The 21,208-nt window shown below is 43.7% G+C and overlaps 1 protein-coding gene across 1 annotated transcript in view; it reads left to right on the forward strand.

The window, feature by feature from the left end:
- Window positions 1-14,087: 14,087 nt before the first annotated feature.
- The window catches only part of THSD7B (thrombospondin type 1 domain containing 7B), an 876,032-nt gene continuing 868,911 nt past the window's right edge, over window positions 14,088-21,208 (forward strand). The window contains exon 1 of the mRNA XM_059052359.2: window positions 14,088-14,377. The gene's annotated coding sequence lies outside the window, so the exon portion shown is untranslated. The remainder of the gene's footprint in view (window positions 14,378-21,208) is intronic.

Below are 21,208 nucleotides of genomic sequence, written 5' to 3' on the forward strand. Positions count from 1 at the left end.
TTTACTTATTAAAACAACTATAAATTCAGTGCTGGTGAAAAGTGTTAGATTGATAATGCTGCTCTAGGAAGCCACAGAAAGGCTTTCCCTAACTTCCTGCCAATAATCTCTGACCAAAACCAGGAAGGTGCATTTTTAGAGAGAGACTAATTTGTGGTCTGAAATAGACACTAAAATTTCCTTGAAAGCCCCAATTAGGAAGCGAAAGTGTATACTAACATAAAAAGGTGTTTAATCCTTAGAATTGTAATGATTAAAAGAGAAAACACCTTTGGAAAAAGAGACTGTATTTATTAATTACCTTTAAACTGTTAGGAAGGGTGAGTTCCTGTTTATCTTGAAGTCTTATGGTAAAGTCATGGTTAGTTTCTTAATGGTCCACAGGAGTTAATCATTCTCAAAAAGATATGATTTTGAAATTGACAGTAAGAAGTGGGAACGTTTAGGTTAAAAAAGAGAATAATGAGGGGCCTATCATAATTATCCTAAAACATTTAAGGAGTTATGTTAATAATAATGATATTAATAATATATGCACTTTATTGATAGTTTTGTTGTTAGGCACATTGCATACATTTCATGTAATTCCCATGATGATGTACTATTATCATCCCCATTTAACAGATAAAGACATAGTTAGCAATGATGGTTCATGGTGGACTCAGGACTTCATGCAGTTCCATCTGCTTTTTGTGCCCATTCTCTCAACCACAATACATAGTCTTCTCTGTGAATGAGGGCTTAGGTCGATTCTTCTGCCACATTCAGCTCTTGAGAACAGATCCATTACTAATGGGTAAAAGTTTCTGGATGGAATATTAAGGCTCAGTATATCTAAGTTTAATGTAAGTACATTTAAAGTCACCTTTTTTTCATGTTAAAGAACTTGGAATTTATTCTTTAGGTAATAGGGAGCCACAGAAGGGTTTTTAGCAAGAGTGTATTGGATTTGTGCAAGGAGGGGAAAATAAGATTATTATCTTACTAGAAGTTCCTTGTAACAGTCTAGGCAAAAGATGATGGAGTCTGGACTTTGGGCAGACGATGAGGGGATAGAGTATAGGAGACACATTCTAGGGATGCCTAAGAGGTAGGTAGGAGAGACTAGTGATGAGCTGGATGTGGTGGGTGAGGTAGAAGAAAGAGTCAGGGATGCTTCTGAGGGTTCAGTTTAAGCAGCTGAGTGCCTGGTGACACCATTAACCTAGGCAGGTTAGATAGATTATGAAAGAGATGGATTTGGGGTCATGGGGAAGAAAGTCATGGATTTTGTTTTAGACTTGCTGAGTTTAAGGTGCCCGGTCACATCAAGGTAGAGATACACCTTGGGGCATTAGAATTGAATCTGAAGTTCAAGGGAAAGACCCGGAGATTGAATTGGGGCCTCTCCAGATGGAGACATGGGAGTGAATGGAAGGTCCTGGGGAGAGCGTGGCGACTGAGAAGACCAGAGCGCCAAGGACTGTTAACAGAGTCGTCATGTCTGTTCCGGCCGTTTAGCAGGTGGTTGCTGGTGGAGGAGCACCACAAAGAGGAAATTAGATAATCAAGCCTCAACACAAGAGAACATGTTGTTTTCTGAGATTGTCTGCTAAATAAAGCAATCTGTGTGCAGCTGAACATTTCCAGTTTTCTCTTACAGAAGACTCCCAATAGGGGAGAATCAGGAGCATTTGGTTCCAAGGACCATGATTTAGGTTGGTTTTCTTAAGACCTCTCCTCCCACACCTTCCCATGCCCCTTCACCCCAGTGATCTGGGAACTAACCCCTGTTTTCAAAATTATGATTCGCCAACATCCTTATGTTCTGAAGGGTTTCTCGATGTTAATGACATACCATCCTTGAAGCGTGATAAAATACATTGGGACGGCATCAGCATTTTTTTAAGACCCTAAAGCCATTTCTCTCCCTTTTTATCTTTCTAAAAACTTTTCTTCAACTACAGGTAGAATGGTAAGAAGGCCATCTCACATGCTTTCTTCCCTTCTATTTCTCGACAAGCTGTGTGACCTCGTACAGGACACCTCAGCTATCTGGGTCTCAACTTTCCTTATCTTTTAAATACAGGGATAGGACTATATTTTCTCTGAGGCATCTTTCAGCTCAAAAGTTTTGTGATTTCATAATTCAAGCCTTTTAAATGTCATTGGTTAGATCACCAAAAGGCTAATAATTTGTATAATCAGGGATAGATCAAATACCATTGAAATAGGGTTCTGTAAAGATTGAAAAAATTCTCTTATAGGAATGAAATAAGAAGCTTTTTTTTTTCAATGAGTTCAAAATCTCCATTTTGGTATGAGGTCTAATTAAGTCCTGAGAAATTTAGACTAGAAATAGAGAAGAACCCTCCCTCCCCGACTGACTCTAAAGGTTAGGAGTTAATAGAACATGTTTCAGGGGGAAATGTACAGTCTTTTAAGAGAGGTGAATAACTATTGTCTTAGCTCAAGCTGCTATAACAAAATACAATACTCTGGGTGGCTTAACGAACACACATTTATTTCTCAAAGTTCTGGAGGCTAGAAGTCTGAGATCAGGGTGTCAGCATGATCAGGTTCTGGTGGAGCTCTCTTCCTGGCTTGCAGATGGCCACCTTCTTGCTGTGTTCTCACATGGCAGAGAAAGAGAGGGAGAGAGAGAGAGATACAGAGGGTGAGAAGGAGAGACAGAGAGTGAGACAGAGGGGGAGAGGGAGGGAGAGAGTACAAGGAGAGTGAGAGCAAGTGAGCTCTTTTGTTTCTTCTTGTAAGGGCACTAATCCCATCGTGGGAACCCCACTCTTATGATGTCATCTAAACCTAATTACCTCCCAAAGGCTGCACCTCCAAATATCATCACATTGGCATTTAGGGCCTCAACCTATAAATTTTAGGGGGACACAAACATTCCATCCATAACAGCTATCTTGCTGAGAAAGTTGTAGCTGTAATCAATGACCTAAAATGGGAATCTTCTTTGACAAATAAGGACACTGAGGTCAGACCAGACTGGGTAGGATGTTGTCCTCAAACAACTGAAACCATTTACTACTTGAGAGATGGACCAGGTACAGGAAGCCAAATCAAGGAGTTAGTGATGGGGAGGATTGGGAGCGAACTCAGAACCAAGATTTGAGAATATATGCAGGGAAAGCAGTGCTGGATGAAGGTTGATAGACTGTGAAGGGCTTCCTTTATATGACCCCCAGCTACCTGTCCTGACCTTTTTGTGAAGCTGGATAGTACCAAACATTGGACGATAAACTGCCTTTAGTCTCTGGGCATCCTCAGTATAGGGAGAGGAAATTGCTAAGGAACACAGAGGCATTTCCTTCCTTGAAGGCTTTAGAAATTGGACCAAAGTTATATACTGTCTGGTATCAACATGTGCCTGTGTATTATGCCACCTTCACTTTCTATTTATTCCAGTGGACTTGGAAACAGACCCTCAGATTAGTCCTGTCTCCTGTCCCATCACTGCCCCAACTCCCCCTCCACCCATCTTGGGTGAGTCATTTCCTTCCGGAACAGTGACAGCCATCATCAAAACTGAGAACTCAGTGTGACAAAGGGCTATTTTCCCAGTTCTCTGGCAACATAATATAAAAGTTCACCACGTCAGGCACATCGTCTTAATCACTGGGGTCAAAAGAACCTCTAGATGTGACAAGTAGCTGCCTCTTTAGTTAACTTCTTCTTTCTGATTGGCAAGGAGAAGACTGCAAATCACCAACATGTGGATGATCACTTCACTGTTTCATTTCTTTAGATTTGTCTTCATCAGTTGAAAATAAGGATTTCAGTCTGAGTCTTTTGCATTACAAGGATATATGGAAAAGAAACCAAGATGAGATAAAGATGAGAATGGGCAGTGGCGCCAACATTTTTCTAAGTGAGCGACAAATGCATTTCTTTAGTTCATGTCTATTGAGCACTTACTCTGTGCCTGGCACTGTTCCTCTAGGCACTGAGAGGTACAAGAGTGAACAGCTAGACAAAGTGTGGCTATAAGAGAGCCTACATTCCATGGGCAAACAAATACAGAAATGGCAAAATACCGAATAGTGCCAAGTACTATGCAAAGAACCAAGTAGGGGGGGATGTGACAGAGAGTAACTGGCAGCTACTTTATTTGGGTGTCCAGAAAGCCCTCTCTGAGGAAATAATATTGACTTTGAGATCTGAATGATGTCAGGGAGGCAGCCACTTGCAAATCTGGTTGGGGGGGGGGCAGTCAGTGTTCCAGGCACAGTTGGCTCAAAGGCCCTAAGGCAGCACTGACTGGGCATGCCAGGCTGTAGTTTAGTGTCAACAGAGGAGAGTAGTAGGAGATGACTTCTCAGAGAGACATAGTGAAGCCAAGTCTGGCCTCTGTATGCTGACACCGTATTAATTCTCAGAGACAGAGTTTTGGGTGAAGTAGAAAAGAATAGCTTTATTGCTTTGCCAGGCAATGGGGGCCACAGTGGGCTAATGCCCTCAAAACCGTGTGTCCCAACCTGTAGGGAGTATCGAGAAATTTGATAGCAGTGGTTCAAAGAGGGCGTGATCAGTTCATGAACATTCTTCTGATTGGTAGGTGGTGAGTTAATTGGGAGTCAGCATCATCAACCTTTTGGGTCCAGCAGGTCTGGGGTCTAAGTGCTTGTGGGCAGCATACCATTAACTTCTCCCACATGGTGGGAGTTTCAGTATCTGCAAAACAGCTCAAAGGTATTGTTCTGTATATCTCTTGAGGGGCAATCAGGACCCTGCCCCAAGGCTGCACTATTGTTTCTTTTGACTGTTCCTCCCTTTTCTCCATTTCCCCTTCCTTCCGTGATTAGCAACTGTTTGAACCTGCTTGTTGGAACTCAGGGAAGGTCAAGGAGGCTGAATGAAGCCTATTCCTGTATTCAAGAAACGGAGAACACAGAAAGGGTTTTATGCCCAGGAGCCCTACAGGGTCCTGCTCAGTATCGATAGGAGTCAGACACAAGGAATTTAGAATTTATCCTAGGTGTATTGGTAAATCATTGGAAGGTTTTAAGCAGGGAAAAGATTTTATCAATGTACCACTGAAAAAGATCACTCTGCCCTGCAGAAGATGGATTGTATAAGGATAAAGTGTAAGGAAAGAGGTCAGTTAGGAAGCTGCCACTATCACCAACATGAAAGACTGTAGTGGCTTAGATCAGCATGGGGGCAGTGGAGGTGGAAAGAAGCAGATGCACGTAGAATTTATTTTGGGGATAGAAATAACAGAGCTAGTTATTTCCGTGTGAGTAAAGTGAGAGAAAGAAGGAATGAGAGGTGATTCTTAGAGCTTGGGGTTGAACAATGTAATGGTGCTATATACTAAGACAAAGAAGACTGGAAGGCAGGCAGTTTTGGGGAGGAAAATAAATGTTCAATGTGAAGTACACAGGTTTGGAAGGAAAAAGAATCAATGTTCAGTTCAAAGTACACAGGTGATGCCAATAAAGATGGCAAATAAGCATTTGTTTGTGGAGTTGGAGGACCAAGGATGCCCACTGTATGTGTGGCAGAGAGAGTTGTTGCTCACTGTATATCTGTGTGCTTTTCTATATTTTCAACCACTTTGTATTTTGGTGAGGGTCATGTGATTAGTCTAACCAATGGGCTATGTCACTTTGGACTGAAGCATAGAAGAGGGAATTTGAAGTTCTCTCTGACCACTCCTTCTGCTACTATAGCAACCAGCAATGTTCCAGATGGAGAGCCCTTTTCAGCCTGGGTCCCTGAGTGGGTTATGTGAAGCAGAGTCACTGTTTCCTCTGCTAACCCATGTTGGTTGTACAGGATGAGAGATAAACCTTTTTGTGTTAAGCTACTGAAGTTTGGGGGTTCATACGTTACTGTAGCACAACTTAGCATATACTGCCTACTATAGCCAGAGAAATAGATTTAGGCACTTTCAGTAAAAAGGTAACTTCCTGAGGGACTTCCCTGGTGGTGCAGTGGTTGAGAATCCACCGGCCAATGCAGGGTACATGGGTCTGAGCACTGCTCTGGGAAGATCCCACATGCCACATAGCAACTAAGCCTATGTGCTACAACTACTGAGCCTGTGCTCTAGAGCTGTGTGCTACAACTACTGAAGCTTGCACGCCTAAAGCCCATGCTGTGTGACAAGAGAAGCCACCTCAATGAGAAGCCCGCACACCGCAACGAAGAGTAGCCCCCTGCTCACTGCAACTAGAGAAAAGCCCGCACGCAGCCACACACACAAAAAAAAGTGTAGAAAGATAACTACCTGAAATCATGGGAGTGGACATATTCAATTAAGGAGAAAGTATAGTTGGAGAGGAAAAGTGAGCCCAGTCTGGAACTTTAATATGCTTTAACACACAGGAGTTAGGTGAAAGAGGAAAGCCAGGATTATGTGGTACCTAGGAAGCTGAGAGAAGAAATGAGCTGTAAAAATGGCATCTTAGAGTTCAAATCCTGAGTATTTGTGCAGAAGGAGGGGTGATTTTGCAGCATGTATGGATAGTGCAATGGCAGTTATGTTTTCCCTAGATTGTTGGTTGTGAGAGAGAGCCTGTGCTGTGATTTTTTTAGAATGAAGTCATGAATGGAGCATAGCACACTATAAAAATGCTACAGCTGTAAATTATTTCAAGCCAACAGGTCACAAAATCTGAGGAATTTTTCTTTTCTTTCTCCTGTGCTCTGATTTTGGGCCAGATAGATCCAACCTGGGAACCTCTTCCTGACTCACCCAACCCTAGGTTACATGCTACTCTTGGGAGTTTACACCATATCCATGTGTTGCCTCTAGAGCTAGTTCTATTGCAATTTAAGGGTCTGTTTCCTCAGGTAATCATCTCCTCCAAGACTCTTCCCAGCACTTACAATGGTATCTACCACAAAGCAGATTCTCAGTCACTGTTTGTTCAGTGAATGAACAGTCTTGCCTGGCACCTGGCAAGATCAACTCCCACAAACGTAAGGTGATAAGGGTCCTGGTTGTCACAAACATAAGGTGATAAGAGTTTCTCTTAACATCACATGACCAAAGGAAGCCTAAGCACTTACTGAGTGCCTGAAGTATACCAGAAGTTCTACATCGAAGAGAAGATAGGAAGTATCTGTCTGATCCTCTACACTTAAGGAAGAATAATGCAGTTGAGAGGACCAGGCTAATGGCTTATGAAAGCATTAGAGAACAGTATGAGATGGTGTACAGTTAACTGAAAAACTGAATGGCACAGACAGTGAGCATTATAAGAGTTTGGTAAAGGGAAGAAATAGATAAATGTGAAATGAAATTAGATCTAGGAACATTTCTTAGGGGACGTCAGACCTGCAAGGCTGGGGAGGGAGACATGGAGAGGTCTTGAATCGGAGCTTCATAGACTGTGAAGGGGCAAGTGAGGAGACCCCTGAAACCAGAGGGAAGGGTGTTATTGGACAGTGGCAAGAAATATGGTTGGAAAGGTAGGGTAGAGCCAGAGTGGGAAGGATTTCAAAAGTCAGCAAATGTAGTTTATGGCATTCATTTATTCTTTCATTCATGAAATATTTATTGAGTAACCACCATGTGCCAGGCACTATTGTTAAGTAGGGGTTGTGTGCTTAGTCCCTGACCTTATGGGGCTTACATTCTTGATGAGAGGACAGATAATAAATACTGAAACAACTATGTAGGAAAATTTCAGATTGTGATAAATGTTATGAAGCAAAGTAAGGCAGGATAAGGACATACAGAGAAATGGAACATGCCATTTTCTTTCTATAGTGGAGGATCAGGGAAGGGTTTTCTGAGGAGCTGACGCTTATTTATTTACCTCTTTTTTTTTTTTTTTTCGGTACGCGGGCCTCTCACTGTTGTGGCCTCTCCTGTTGCGGAGCATAGGCCCCGGACGCGCAGGCTCAGCGGCCATGGCTCACGGGCCCAGCTGCTCCACGGCATGTGGCATCCTCCTGGACTGGGGCCTGAACCCATGTCCTCTGCATCGGCAGGCGGACTCTCAACCACTGTGCCACCAGGGAAGCCCTTTATTTACATCTTTATTGGAGCATAATTGCTTTACACTGTGGTGTTAGTTTCTGCTGTACAACAAAGTGAATCAGCTATACATATACGTATATCCCCATATCCCCTCCCTCTTGCATCTCCCTCCCACCCTCCCTATCCCACCCCTCTAGGTGGTCACAGAGCACCGAGCTGATCTCCCTGTGCTATGCTGCTGCTTCCCACTAGCTATCTATTTTACATTTGCTGGTGTATATAGTGTATATGGTGTATATGTGTCCATGCCACTCTCTCGTCCACCACCCGACCCTTGTCAACTCCATTCTCTACATCTGCGTCTTTATTCCTGCCCTGCCACTAGGTTCATCAGAACCATTCTTTTACATCCCATATATATGCGTCAGCATACGGTGTTCGTTTTTCTCTTTCTGACTTACTTCACTCTGTATGACAGACTGTAGGTCCATCCACCTCATTACAAATAACTCAGTTTCGTTTCTTTTTATGGCTGAGTAATATTCCATTGTCTATATGTGCCATATCTTCTTTATCCATTCCTCTGTCAATGGACATCCAGTTTGGAGCTGATATTTATGAAGGGACTAAGTGACAAGATGAAGAGAATAGTAGGTTCCTGGGAATCAAAGTGATATGACAAAGAGTATTTCAGGAAGATAACACATAATATGGAGAAGGTGGAGAATCAGTGAGGTAGCACCAAGGAAAATAGTGTAATTAGAATCTAGGACGAATATGCTAGAAAGTTTTGGTTATGAAGTTTCTGTTGTATAAATTTTTTCAACATCATATGTATTGGGGATTTTTTGTTTCCTAGGTAATTGGGTATTATAGATTAAATGAGTAAGAAATGAGAAAAACCTCTTCTCTTTGTTCCACACCATATACCACACTCATGAACACGAGCTTGCAATCTGTTAGCTATATTGTCATTTTCCAATGTTTTCTATCCTTTCTCCCTGTAAAGGGACCTGCTGCCCATCAGGTAGGCTGGCATCCTTGGAAAACAGCAAGATAGAAGATAGAAGCTCTCTTGCCCATCTTATCAAAGTTAGGCCTGTGAGTATTGTGTGGCTTTGTGCCCAGAAGAGATTAGGGTTGCCAAATCTTTGGATAATAACAAGCTTTAGTCTACATAACACCTGGTCTTTACAAACCAAGTCGTTTTGAATGTGATCCAAGTTGTCACTCCAGGGGTTTTATTATTTCCAAATTAATGAGAGTTGTTTCTTACATATATAGAGGTTGCCTGTTTAGTGTAGATTGAGTGACTGCCTCTCTGATATGGCTTTGGCTTGGTGGTATTAGAGAGCTGTCAGGAAGAGAAGATCATCCATCACACCCTAGATCTCTTGGTCAATAAATATTATTGGAGGCTGAGCAGCAAAATAGAGAATTCAGATGGCACTGGACACAGAGGGAGGATTCTAGGACAGGGCTCAGAAGCGAAGGTCCCAGAGCTGGCCAAATGGGGAGCGGTCATTGCTATTCACCCCATCCACACTACAAACATGTGACAAGAAAACAGACTCTGGGTCCAATGACTCAGGTAAAGAATTTAGGATTTTGGATCCTGAGGTAAACGATTGGATGCCAGCCTTGGGGAGAGGTAGGAAGGCAGAGCAGAAGTGAAGAGATGGACAGGCCTTTCAAATACCCCTCTGCCTGTGCTGTTCTCTCCATTTCCATTAAACCACCCCCATCTTTTGACTGGATGACTGTTCCACTCTTGCTGCTTTGTCTCTGCAAAGAATGCATGTGACCTTTTAAAGGTCTAAATCAGATCATATCACTCACAGAGTTAAAACTGTCCACTGGCTTACAGGACCAGCAAGCTCTGTTCTCACCCTGCCCCTCTGCCCTGTGTCATGAGATTCTCCCCCAAGCTCACTAGTCTGCAGCTCTTTTAGGTCCTAATGAGTTCTTTGTGTGCTAAGTCCTTCAAGCCACAGGGTCTTTGGTCATGGTATCTCCCTCTTCCCTTTTGGCTGATATCTACTTACATGAGATGCACTGTATCTTAGGGGTTAAAAATGTACACAGTACAGCCTGCCTGGCCAAATCCTAGCTTTTCTGCTTATCAGCCACGTGCCTTTAAATATAAATTGCTTAAACTCTCTGTCTCTACTGTAAAACGAACGTGATCACAGGGCCTACCTTATGGGCTAGTTATGAGGATTAAATAGTACATGTAAAGGACTTAGCTCATGTCTCATATCTAGAGAAATTTCAATAAATGTTATTTACCTTTTATTATCCCTTGGGTGTCAGACTAAACATCGTTTCCTCCGAGAGATCCCACGTGAGCCTCATCTTTCCTTTCTATTCCCCTCTACTGCATACTTTTTCACAAAACTTGTTTCTTTCATTTCATTTTATTTTATTTTTTGGCCACTCTGTGCGGCATTCGGGATCTTAGTTCCCCGACCGGGGGACCAGGGATTGAACCTGTGCCCCCCGGAGTGGAAGCATGGAGTCTTACCCACTGGACCACCAGGGAAGTCCCATTTTATATGTTTATAACCATTTGTATGCCTGTTTGTTTATTGTCTGATGTCCCTATTAGATTGTAAACTCTATGAGGGGAAGGACTCAGCCCACTGTATCACCAAACAACCAACATGTACAGTGCCAGAGACATAGTAGACACTCAACAAATATCTTGCTAAATGAATGACTGAAGCTCATGTCTCAGGCCTAACTAGGTTTGTGAATGCTCAGTGTCTACTGGGATGGTGGCACCTCTGAGGGACTGAGCCAGGCCAGAAGCCAGTGGAGTTCCACTCCATTGCTTTTCAATGCATTGTCTTTACATTGTATTTTAAGATATTGACACATCAAAATCAAATTACTCGACCCAGCTCAAAACTTAATTTGTATGCCAAGATTAAATGCTTTTTTTTTTTTGGCAGAAAAAAATGCCCAGATTTGCCATAGAACATCTAACCTGGAATTGGCCTGGATGAATTGTGTAAAGAAGACAATCACGGTTCCTCCCCTTTCCCCTTCTGGTTTTGCCTCCCAAGGTGACTGAACATTTGACACATTTCATTGCTTCCATAGATGGGTTAATGTAGACGTGGGCAGCGACTTCCTGGGCGGTGAGCCCAAGATACTGGCTCAGGCTTTCATTTCTTTCTCTGATTAAAATTGGGCTGCTTTATCTACGTGTCTTCTTTATCCCTTATTTGTTTAATGCCAATGCTTGTCTATTCTAGTTACACAGCACTTTCCCATCCAAGCTTATTAGACTGTACAGAGAAGATAGTGTTTAGAAAAAAACAATGAGAAATACACACAAACCTGAAAATGAACTCCACCGATATTTGGATAGGATAGGGTTGCTTTCCTCTGCGGCTCCCCCTTGGTTCTCACCAGGGACTTGGTCCCAAGAGAACTTCTCCTCCTACCTCTTCTCCTCTTCTACTGTTCTCTTGTTTCATTTTTCATCCTCCCTGGAAGCCTGGAGGGGATTGGAGCCTTTGGCATCTGTGTTTGTGGAGCTCTGGGAATGTATAATCTCAGGTTTATTTTCTTTGTTGGAATATTGATCTAGTCCTTACACATAATAATGACACCTATTTTTCAAGGCTACCTTTTTCCAAATCCTTTCTTTGGTCATTCCCTCCAAACCCCACCCCAAATCTTCACTGAAAACATCTTTCCCTCCCTAGAATAACCTTCTAATATTTCTAACCTAATCTAGATTTTGAGGGATGTGCTTTCGTTAAGGACCAAAAGCTGACTATCTTGGCAAGAAACTCATATTAGTAAAATGTGTATTTAAAGTATAAACTGAGAATATGAGCTAGAAATGGTTGCTTTTTCCTTCTACCAGGTTTGTATGCAATTGAATAATGTTAGAGAAAGTTTACACATGTTATGTTATTTAACTATACTGAGATACCTTCTGTTGGCATAGTGCCTTAATAAAAAGTGACTATTTTGTAGTCTGAAGGAGTCAGTAAGCTAACAAAAGGTAGCAATGCTTGAAATTCGTCACTCTTTGTATTTTAGAAATAATTTAGATTTTATTCTTATGAATTGCTTATTTTTGATTAAGAAGCCCAGTGGATAGGACATGATTGCCATACAGGTATTATCTCTTATATTGTGGTCAAAAACCAGGAGACCAAATGCATATAGTGCAACAGAGGATGAACATTTTGCCTTAAGAATCAAAATATTCTTAGGATTACCACAGTGATCACTGACATAGAGCAAGAGGTTAATGAGAATGGGCTAGCATATTAAATTAAAATGCACATTGAAATCAAATTGCTAGCCTAAAAGAAAAACATACATATCGCTGCCTCTGAAGAGGGAGGAGAATACATAACTATAAAAACATGCATAAATGACATACTCAGAAGTGGGTCCTTGACGGCCTCTTTGCACAAGGATTGCAAACACAGATCTTTCTACCATATGGATGTGTGCGTGGGATGTGGTCTGAAAATGCTGCATTGACTCTGGAAAGACTGAAATCTGGGAAACCAGGATGTAACAGTTCAGGAAAACAGAAATGTTTTTCCTTGACGGTTGTTCCTGAAGTTACTTAAATGAGACTTCTTGGCTATTGATTTGTATATATTGAGATTACGATAAAACATAATAGACCCGTTTCTCTTTCCCCAGGCTCACAGGATTGGCATTTTATTTCTGGGGAGTAATAAATCATGGTCTTGGATTTGGGGAAATATTCTAGGATCTGGATGGCCGCTGATTTAAGACAGTGATGTCAGAAAGAAAGGCACAACCCAGAGTATGATGCCAGTGTTCACGGGGAGAATAGCAGTTGCTGTTTAAAATATTAAGTAAGGCGTGTTCCCTTTCCCACTTACAGAGTCCAGTCCCACAGCAAGATGGATCAGAACCTTCATCATCATATTCACGTTTCCCTTTCCAATGGCACTTGCATTCTTTTAATTTTACTCCCTTTGACAACCCTAGGTGCTCTGTTTATCTCTTAAATCTAATTTGTGCTATGACATCAAGCTTTAATTTTCTCAGGATTGTTTTGCTTCTTTTTAAGCACCCATGGTGTGCCAAGCATTGGATAAAATGGAAAAGATACAATCCCTGCTGTTGCTGGGTTCACACATTTAAAGAGATATGACAGGCAAAATGTCCTGTAATTGGCAGTAAGTAGTCCTCATGTTTTTTCCCGTTGAAGAAACTTCATCTCTCTGCAGGAGCCTAAGAAGTTCCCTAGATCAAAGGTGTCAAAAACTAAGAGGGTTTGGAACAGTGTCAGGGAGTAAGCGAAGGACTCTCAGAGCTGTGACTGCTCCAGCCTGCCCACGTGTTCTCTGCACTCCTGCCTCACCTGGGCGGACTTGACTCTCACCTTCTCCCCGGCCACCATAACCCACCACCCAGTTGCCATAGACGCTCCACCCCATACGACAGCACACCCCTCTCCCTGCCTCCCGAGCCCCAGGACACAAACCCTTCAAAAAAGAGGTCGGAGCTAGGGGTTTTCCCAGGCTCTGGTCTGGGTGGGCTGAGAGCCTCTGGGAGCCCCTCCAGGGAGGGATGTCCAGGCAGGTAAGGACCCAGCTCGGGGCGCTCCCCCGGAGTCACCCCCAATTTTCCCTTTTTCTGTTCTCCACATGTCCCGCTAGGATCTTCTTTGTCTTTCCCCCTGTAACACTGAAGCCCGGGAACTGCAGAGGAACGCCAGGCTATCGGGCCGGGCGGGCGGGATGGCTCTGCCTGTGAGTGTGTGGGGGGGTGTTTGCGCGCGCGCGCGTGTGTGAGTGTTGGGGAGGTGTTTGGGGTTATAAACGGGGAGTAAATCACCCCCACTTTCTCTGCCTCCTTCTCCCCTATCACTTCTTAGATCCCCGAGGTGCAAAGCGCTCGCCCCTGTCCGCGGCGAGCCGAGGCTTGGGTACCCTGGGCTCAGGCCGGCAGGGGAGTCCCTTCGCCTGGCCCATATCTGCACCCCGAAGATTCAAAGTTGCAGAAAACAGTCTCGGGGAGCGGAGAAGCTGAGCTTGAGTCCAGCGCGCCCGTGACTCTCGCCTGGGGGTGCGGGCTGACCGCCGGGGGAAGGGGAGGAGAAGAAGGAAGGGGAGGTGGAGAGCAGCTGCCACGGGCGGCGAGGCGCAAGGTGGCTCCCGGCGGCCCGCGCCCCGAGGCTCCCGGGGACGCACCAGGCGGCCAATGGCAGCGCTGAGGTGTACAGCAGATGGCGTTCGACTGCGCCGTGCCTTCCTCCTCCTCTTCCTTCTGTGCTGAGGAGCCAGAGTCGCCGCCGAGGAGCCAGACGCTGGAATGGGTGGTCTCCCGATACACACCACCATCTTTCTTGCGCTTGGGAAGCTCGGGGCTCGGCGGCTCCCGGAGGCTGTGCCGGCGAAGGCGGCGGCGGCGGCTTGGGCAAGGCGGGTGAGTGTGGGCGCACTGCGCCCCGAGCTGGGGATGCCAGGCACCCGGTTCGCGAGGTGGCAGCGGCCCGGGGCGGGGAGCGCGCCACGGGCACAGACTTTGCTTTTTCCTCCCCGGGCAGCCTCCTTCTCCCCTTCTCCCGGCCAGACACTGTAACTTGCAGGCGGAGCTTCCCCGACGCCTCTGCCGTGAGGCTGCGGGAAGGGCGAGCTACCAGGGGCGCAGCGTGTGGAGACCCCAGGGTTGGGAAGGCAGAGGTACCCCATGCAGAGACTTGGGCGCAGACCGCAGGCAACAGGACCCAGGTGTGGGAATGGGGCGGCAGGAGCTCTGTTGCCTCCACTTCCAGCTTGCTTTGGTGGGTACTGATGAAGGGAACCAAGGGCCTCTCGTCCTGCTCGGGGAGCCTCGGAGCCCAGGATCGGAGGGCGCGGAGTTCTGCGGGCTTTGCTAACAGGTTGACTGAGGGTTCCCTTTCACAAGGCTGACTGCGAAATCTGCGCGTGGGCATTCAGTGCCCTGGGAGGGTAGCCGAGCAAGCCAAGAAGTTTTGCAGCTTCCTCTGATTTATCAGCGGAGTGTCAGGAGGCTGCAGCAACAGTTAACACTTCCACTGTCCCTGCAGAGGCGAGGGGCCAGCTGCGGAGAATGGGTCTTGTGGGTCTGGCGTGACATCACACGGTTTATCAAGAGAAAACTGGGAACTGGGCTTGAGAGTGCGGGGCAAGGAAGACGACACGCGTAAATTTCTAAAGCATCACCCGTATGCTCCTGTCACCTTTCCCTTCCAACACCTCCTGTAGTATGAAAGTTATTTGAATATGCAAACGAACCCTCCGCCTTTTGCAGTCCACGTAGTTTGAGTCTTGAAGTTGGAAAGCTTGGGGAGGGTGTTTGGGGAGAGGGCGTTAAGCTCTCTCAATCTCTTAAATACAAGGGAAAAAAAACTTTATTTCTGGGAAGGGTGGGTGATCTCATAGTACTTTTTCTTGGAATTATTCTGAGCATCCCTTAACAGCTATTGTAATTCAGTTCCTTTTGGTCAAGGTGGAATTGACTAAGATCATGGTACTTTGACATGTTCTATGGGAGACGGCAGGGTTATTTGGTGCTTTGTTCCTTGCCAGAGTGGTCTGCTGGTAGTCTGCCGTTTCCCACCTTTACAGTGCATTTGAGCTCTTGTAAATGACAACCTTAATGGAGGAGCCTTCTTGGTGTTTTTCAGGAGTGCACCTGTGGGTGCTGTGTTATCATGGAAATGGTAAACCATGCAGGCAGGGTGCATGCCAGCCAGGTTGTGGGGTGTGTGTGTGTGTGTGTGTGTGTGTGTGTGTGTGTGTGTGTACACGTGCACTTGTGCTTCTGGAGTTTCCTTTTGCCAGGCAATCTTTGGATGTCTCCGAGGACAGTAATGGTTTCTTGGGTAACTGGGAGGTAGTGCTCTCCAGGGAAGCCTTTTTGCATTCTGGATCGTATTACAGCTATTGGTTAAGGCTTCATGAAAGCCACTTAGGATGTTCCTAACCAAATCAAGAAGTCCTATCCAGTGATAAGGGAAAAGCTCATATATTTGTGGGTTGAAAGCTATATAAAGTACCTGTCGTGAGGCTTCACTTTTATGCACTGCTGTTTTTAACCGTGATGCCATTAATACCAGCAGCCTTCTTTTTAAACTTAATATAGACAGTTCTCTACTTTCTGTGGGTAGATGAGCCAACTAGGTAGATTGGAAGACTCCTGCTGGGAGTTGGGGACTGGAAACTCTTCTGCATGCAAATTTAAGTGAAAAAGAATTATGAAGATAATTCTCTTGACCCTGTAACAACATATGCAGATACAATTGTTGACTTAAAAAATGTAGGATAGTCTTGTTCATTAGCACAAACAGTTCCAGTGGCTCTGAACACCTACAAACCATTTAGGGTTCTGAAGACTTGAGAGTAACCCATGGTGAGGTCTTGGAGATATGTAGTCCACAGAAGGACTGCCTACTGCTGATAGACTTTGATAGTTCATTTTGAGGGTCTATAACAAGTGGGCTTACTTTATAACTACCTTAATATTTAAATCAATACTTGAAAAATTATCTTTACAGTGTTTATTAGTCATCAGCACCCACCCCCCCATTATGTTTAATAAAAGTTGTTGCTTGTTAAATAGTTGAAGGGCTAAGAGATAGAAAGACTGTGAGATGGGCAGACAATAATTACTGATGATAAAAGTGGTGTAAACACAGCCTCCACTTTTGAGGATTGACATTAAGAAATTGGCAGCCAAAGGTACCTTTCTGTTCTGTGCTGAGTGTGCCTTTTGAGAAAAACAAGGTAAAGAGTTAGAGAAAAATGGTAGTGCTAAAATGTACTCAGTGCTTCATCAGAAAGGCCATTAAGGACCTCGTCTACTTGCTGCAGATCCTGTTTCTAAAGGAATCATTCTTTCATTAATATTTGTTTTAAAAGAGTTTGTCCTTAAATAACAGACTGAATAAACAGGATAAAAAGATAGGAACTAAGTGGGTGGAAGAGGAGTGTCCAAACAACGACAACAAAATTCCAAGGCATGTAACTCATTTTAGTTGTATTTCACAAACTGAAGCTGCCCTCATTTGATTCCTTCAAAGAAAAAAATCTTGCTCAAACTGCAGTTTTGCTTTTCTGCACACCTTTATAAAGATTAGGCAGGAAAGTAATAACATCGTTTCAAAACTCTGAATAGAATGATGAAGAAGAGTTGACTGGTCCTTTTGAGTTAAGAGCCAAAATGACAAATGATACAATATGTTAAGCACACGATCAAGACAAACAGATTAGAAGATTCTAAGTAGTGACAACTATTCTACTTGGCGGAGAAAAACACAGCACCATTAACAGCACAACTCCAGAGACACTCTCCAGGTGAAGTATAAAAGGCTGGGTTTTTGACTAACTAAAGGGCATTACAGTATCAGAAACTATTGACATAAGCTACTTAGATATCCTTTTGGATTTTTGGAGTATGAATTGCACATAAGTGCTTTATGTTTTTAAAAGACGACATTTTTTCCCAGGATATAACTATGAAAGAAGCAGCTGCATTCCCTTTAACACCAGGTAGCTTCCCAAATATAACACATGTCCTTAATTTAGCGCTGTTAACAGGATTAATATCGAAGTGATAATTATCACGTTAAACCTGTGAAAGTAGAGGATTTTAAACTCCACTTTTAATTCTAGAAATTTTAGAAATTGTGAGTTCGAGGGGGATCGGTGTTTTGCAGATGTGAAGTCTGCGGCAGCCTTGTTCCAAGGTGAGAAACATTGTGTTCACCCTTTAAAGGTTTTCATTAGTTGGGATTATTTTGTTGATGTTTTGACTAGCATTTTCATGGATGGTTATTCATAAGAGCTAACAGTAGCTATTGATGAAAGCAAACCAGAGAGGATTAGGTGCAGTTCCCTTCGGCTTGTATGTAGCTTCTGACTGAGGAGGAAATAAGGATCACAGTCCTTGAATCCTAGGATTACACTTTCATCCATAGCCATGTTGTCTGGAGTGGGCCAGGTACACAAAATATAGATACTTAGTTATTTCCATCCCTTGTAATCCACCCATGATTGATTATGAGCATTCTCTAGCTACTAGATCAAGCAATCCATTTGAAGGGGAAAATAGAATATTAGTGAAATCCACTTACTCCATGTCTTTTGGCTGACTTTTGAAACCGATATTGGAGATGCTGTAGGATAGAGTTACATTGCTGGTCAGGGCTCAGGCTTATTGCAGGGAAGGAGGGTTCAACCCAAGCTCGGTTTATAAGCTGAGCAATTAAGTCATCCAGCACATATAAGAACTACTGTATTTCAAGAGTATGTATATGCTCTTGTGATGAAAAAAACATAGTGCCTTTGAAAGCTATTCATCCTCACTTTTGGCCATTGCGTAATTTTGCAATTTTTTTTCCCTGTGATGTAGGAGTCTGTAGACTTTTTTGAAATTAAAAAAAGAAAGGAAGAGGTCTTTCTATCAGAAAAGGTTGGACATTGACCTAGATGTGAGGATCAGTGAGAATGTGGAAATAGTCCCTACGTGGGGTAAAGGCTATCACTGTTGAACTTGGGTATTTTGCAGCAAGGGACATGATGCTTACTTTTGATTTTGCCTTTCTAGGCATATTTTAATTATGAGCCTCTTGTAATTAAATATGCTGCAGCTAAAAACAGAATCCTAAGTAACTAATGCACGAACGGTCCTTCCCTGCCTTGACTGGAGAGCGGCTCTTTGCTGCGTTCCACTGGTCTGCATGAGGGTTCGCTGCAGATTTGTGCCCTAGCGTTACGTTAGTGAGCAGCTCATTACTTACTGAAAGAATCACAATGTTGGAAAAAGCTCTCAGCTTCATGGCAGTCAGGCACCATTGCCTTGGTCCTAGACTGTAGTTTTGGAGTACTGCAGATTTGAATTTATCTTTTTTCAGGTGGTTATTTATATATATATATATATATATATATATACACATATATATATATTTTAAACCCCACATTTGTATATTTATTTTTGGCTGTGTTGGTTTTTTCGTTTCTGTGCGAGGGTTTTCTCTAGTTGTGGCAAGTGGGGGCCACTCTTCATCGCAGTGCGCGGGCCTCTCACTATCGTGGCCTCTCTTGTTGCGGAGCGCAGGCTCAGCGGCCATGGCTCACGGGCCTAGTTGCTCCACGGCATGTGGGATCTTCCCAGACCAGGGCTCGAACCCGTGTCCCCTGCATTAGCAGGCAGATTCTCAACCACTGCGCCACCAGGGAAGCCCAGGTGGTTATTTTTAAAACCACAGCATGTACTACACATAAATGAAAGATTTTAATTATAATAAGACTAAGGCTTGCAGTAATCTCTCCTTGTAGAGTTGGCTCCTGGGCACTCCTCTATTGATTTCTGCCTTTTGTGCTTACTTTAGACATACTCTGGGGGATTTGGCTACTGATACAGCCAAATATTTTACTGGTTGTAAAATATTTAAATACTTCTGTACCAGTAGGTAAGCAGGTGCTGGTTTAAGCCCCCTGAAGGCCCTACTACCACCTTGGTCCTATGGCCACTCCCCTGACACCTCTTAGATCATCAATTGTTATAGCCACTGAGACAGTCATGACTTGTTTTGGCAAGAGGGCCTGAGGACCCGCCCCAGGGATGTTGCTAGAGCCTGTTCTGATTGGTTGGTGCTTGAGCCCTACCACTTGGTAAATATTTCTGGTATCATCCCTTGATACGTTTACTCATAACATGAATAAATGCAACCATTGGCATTATCAAGTAGTTGAATGTGAAATCTGTTTAAGTGTATATTTTCATTTTTATATGTCTAACGTTTATATCTGTTAAAAACACTTAACTATTATTATTTGCATATACTTCTGAGACCAAAGATCCCAAAGTACCTAGACTACCCTTTTCGTTATCAATTCCTGTGAAGCTACTCTACCTTCCATTTAGTGTGTCCCCTGGGCCTCCACCAAACATAACTAGGCATACTAACTCAGACTCTTGGTAAGGGGCAGAGCCAGATTTCTAACCCAGGTCATCTGCTACAGCTGTACATCCTTCTACCCCACAGCTGTCTCACCCCGCTTAATTAAAATATATGTGTGTGGGAGTAGTTCAACAAGGCTTTTTTCTTTTGGGGGAAAAAGTAATTATTTTTTCCATCTCCATTTCTGGTCTTCAGATTTAATTTATTTTGTATTGACTTCCATTCCTTTTTGTGACTGTTAATGGGGCTTCATTTCACCAGAATTAACCCATTCCATGAGCTGGAATATCTTCCGGCCAGTCGGGGGAGAGGAAAGGGATGGTGACGACCTTGCAGACTCTATAAGGAGAATTCTTTGGTGCTTTCTTCTGGATCTCTTCTAGCTAAAATGAAACAGTGCTAAATGGGCCCTGAAAAACACAGCTTAAGTTATGCTTCTTTTGTGAACAGAAAAAATAGTGATCCGGGTCCTACATCACATAGACTCTTGCCAGCCATTAATTTTCTATTACCCACCTTGTGCTCTCAGGCCTGTCTCCCTTAAGTCACCCGTAAGACCCACCGTGATTTCCAAAGGCCGCAGATGTTGCTTTTTCCACCACCAGCTCCCAGTTATCCAGATTTTACCTATGAGTCAAGACCCAGTTTTAATTATACTTCCACCATAATCAGAGCTTTCTCTGATTATGCCAGTTCACAAAGCCCTCTTTTTGTCCAAACAACTCAGGTGGTAAATTCTTATTTTAATGGTTGATTGAATCTATTTTCTTATTAGCATCTACGTGTGCAGTTCTGATAGTAAAGGACTTGAAAGAGAAAGGGCACCACTCTCTACTGAGGGTTCTGGAACATGTTAGAGAGGAGAGAGTGATGGAGAGCAGGGTGACAATAGCCCTTTGAGGATCTCTGGGGCAAGGCTTAACAGTATCTGGGAGGGCAACAAGAGTGACTGCTAATTATTGCTTATCTATGACATGCTGCATACCAGGCTAGGTGCATTAGAATCAGCATGTTTAAACTTCATAATAATGTTGCAAAGTGGTGTCTGTTATTTAGCCTCATTTTTCATACTAGGAAAGGGAGGCTGAGGGACCTTTGGCACATGGTATAAGGCCAGGGAATCTGGTAAACCACAGGGCCAAGATTCACATCCCAGTCTTTTGGTCTGCAAGGCCCACGTCACTTCTGATACCCTAGACTGCCCTAGAGCCCGATGTCTGGGTCAGCAAGTTTAATCTTAACCTCTACGGGAATGCAAAAGTGCATGCACACACACTCACACGCAATCACTCACACTCCCCTACTGCCAGAGCCTACACATATGATGG

Source organism: Kogia breviceps, chromosome 2, assembly GCF_026419965.1.
Source record: "Kogia breviceps isolate mKogBre1 chromosome 2, mKogBre1 haplotype 1, whole genome shotgun sequence".
Lineage (NCBI taxonomy): Eukaryota > Metazoa > Chordata > Mammalia > Artiodactyla > Physeteridae > Kogia > Kogia breviceps.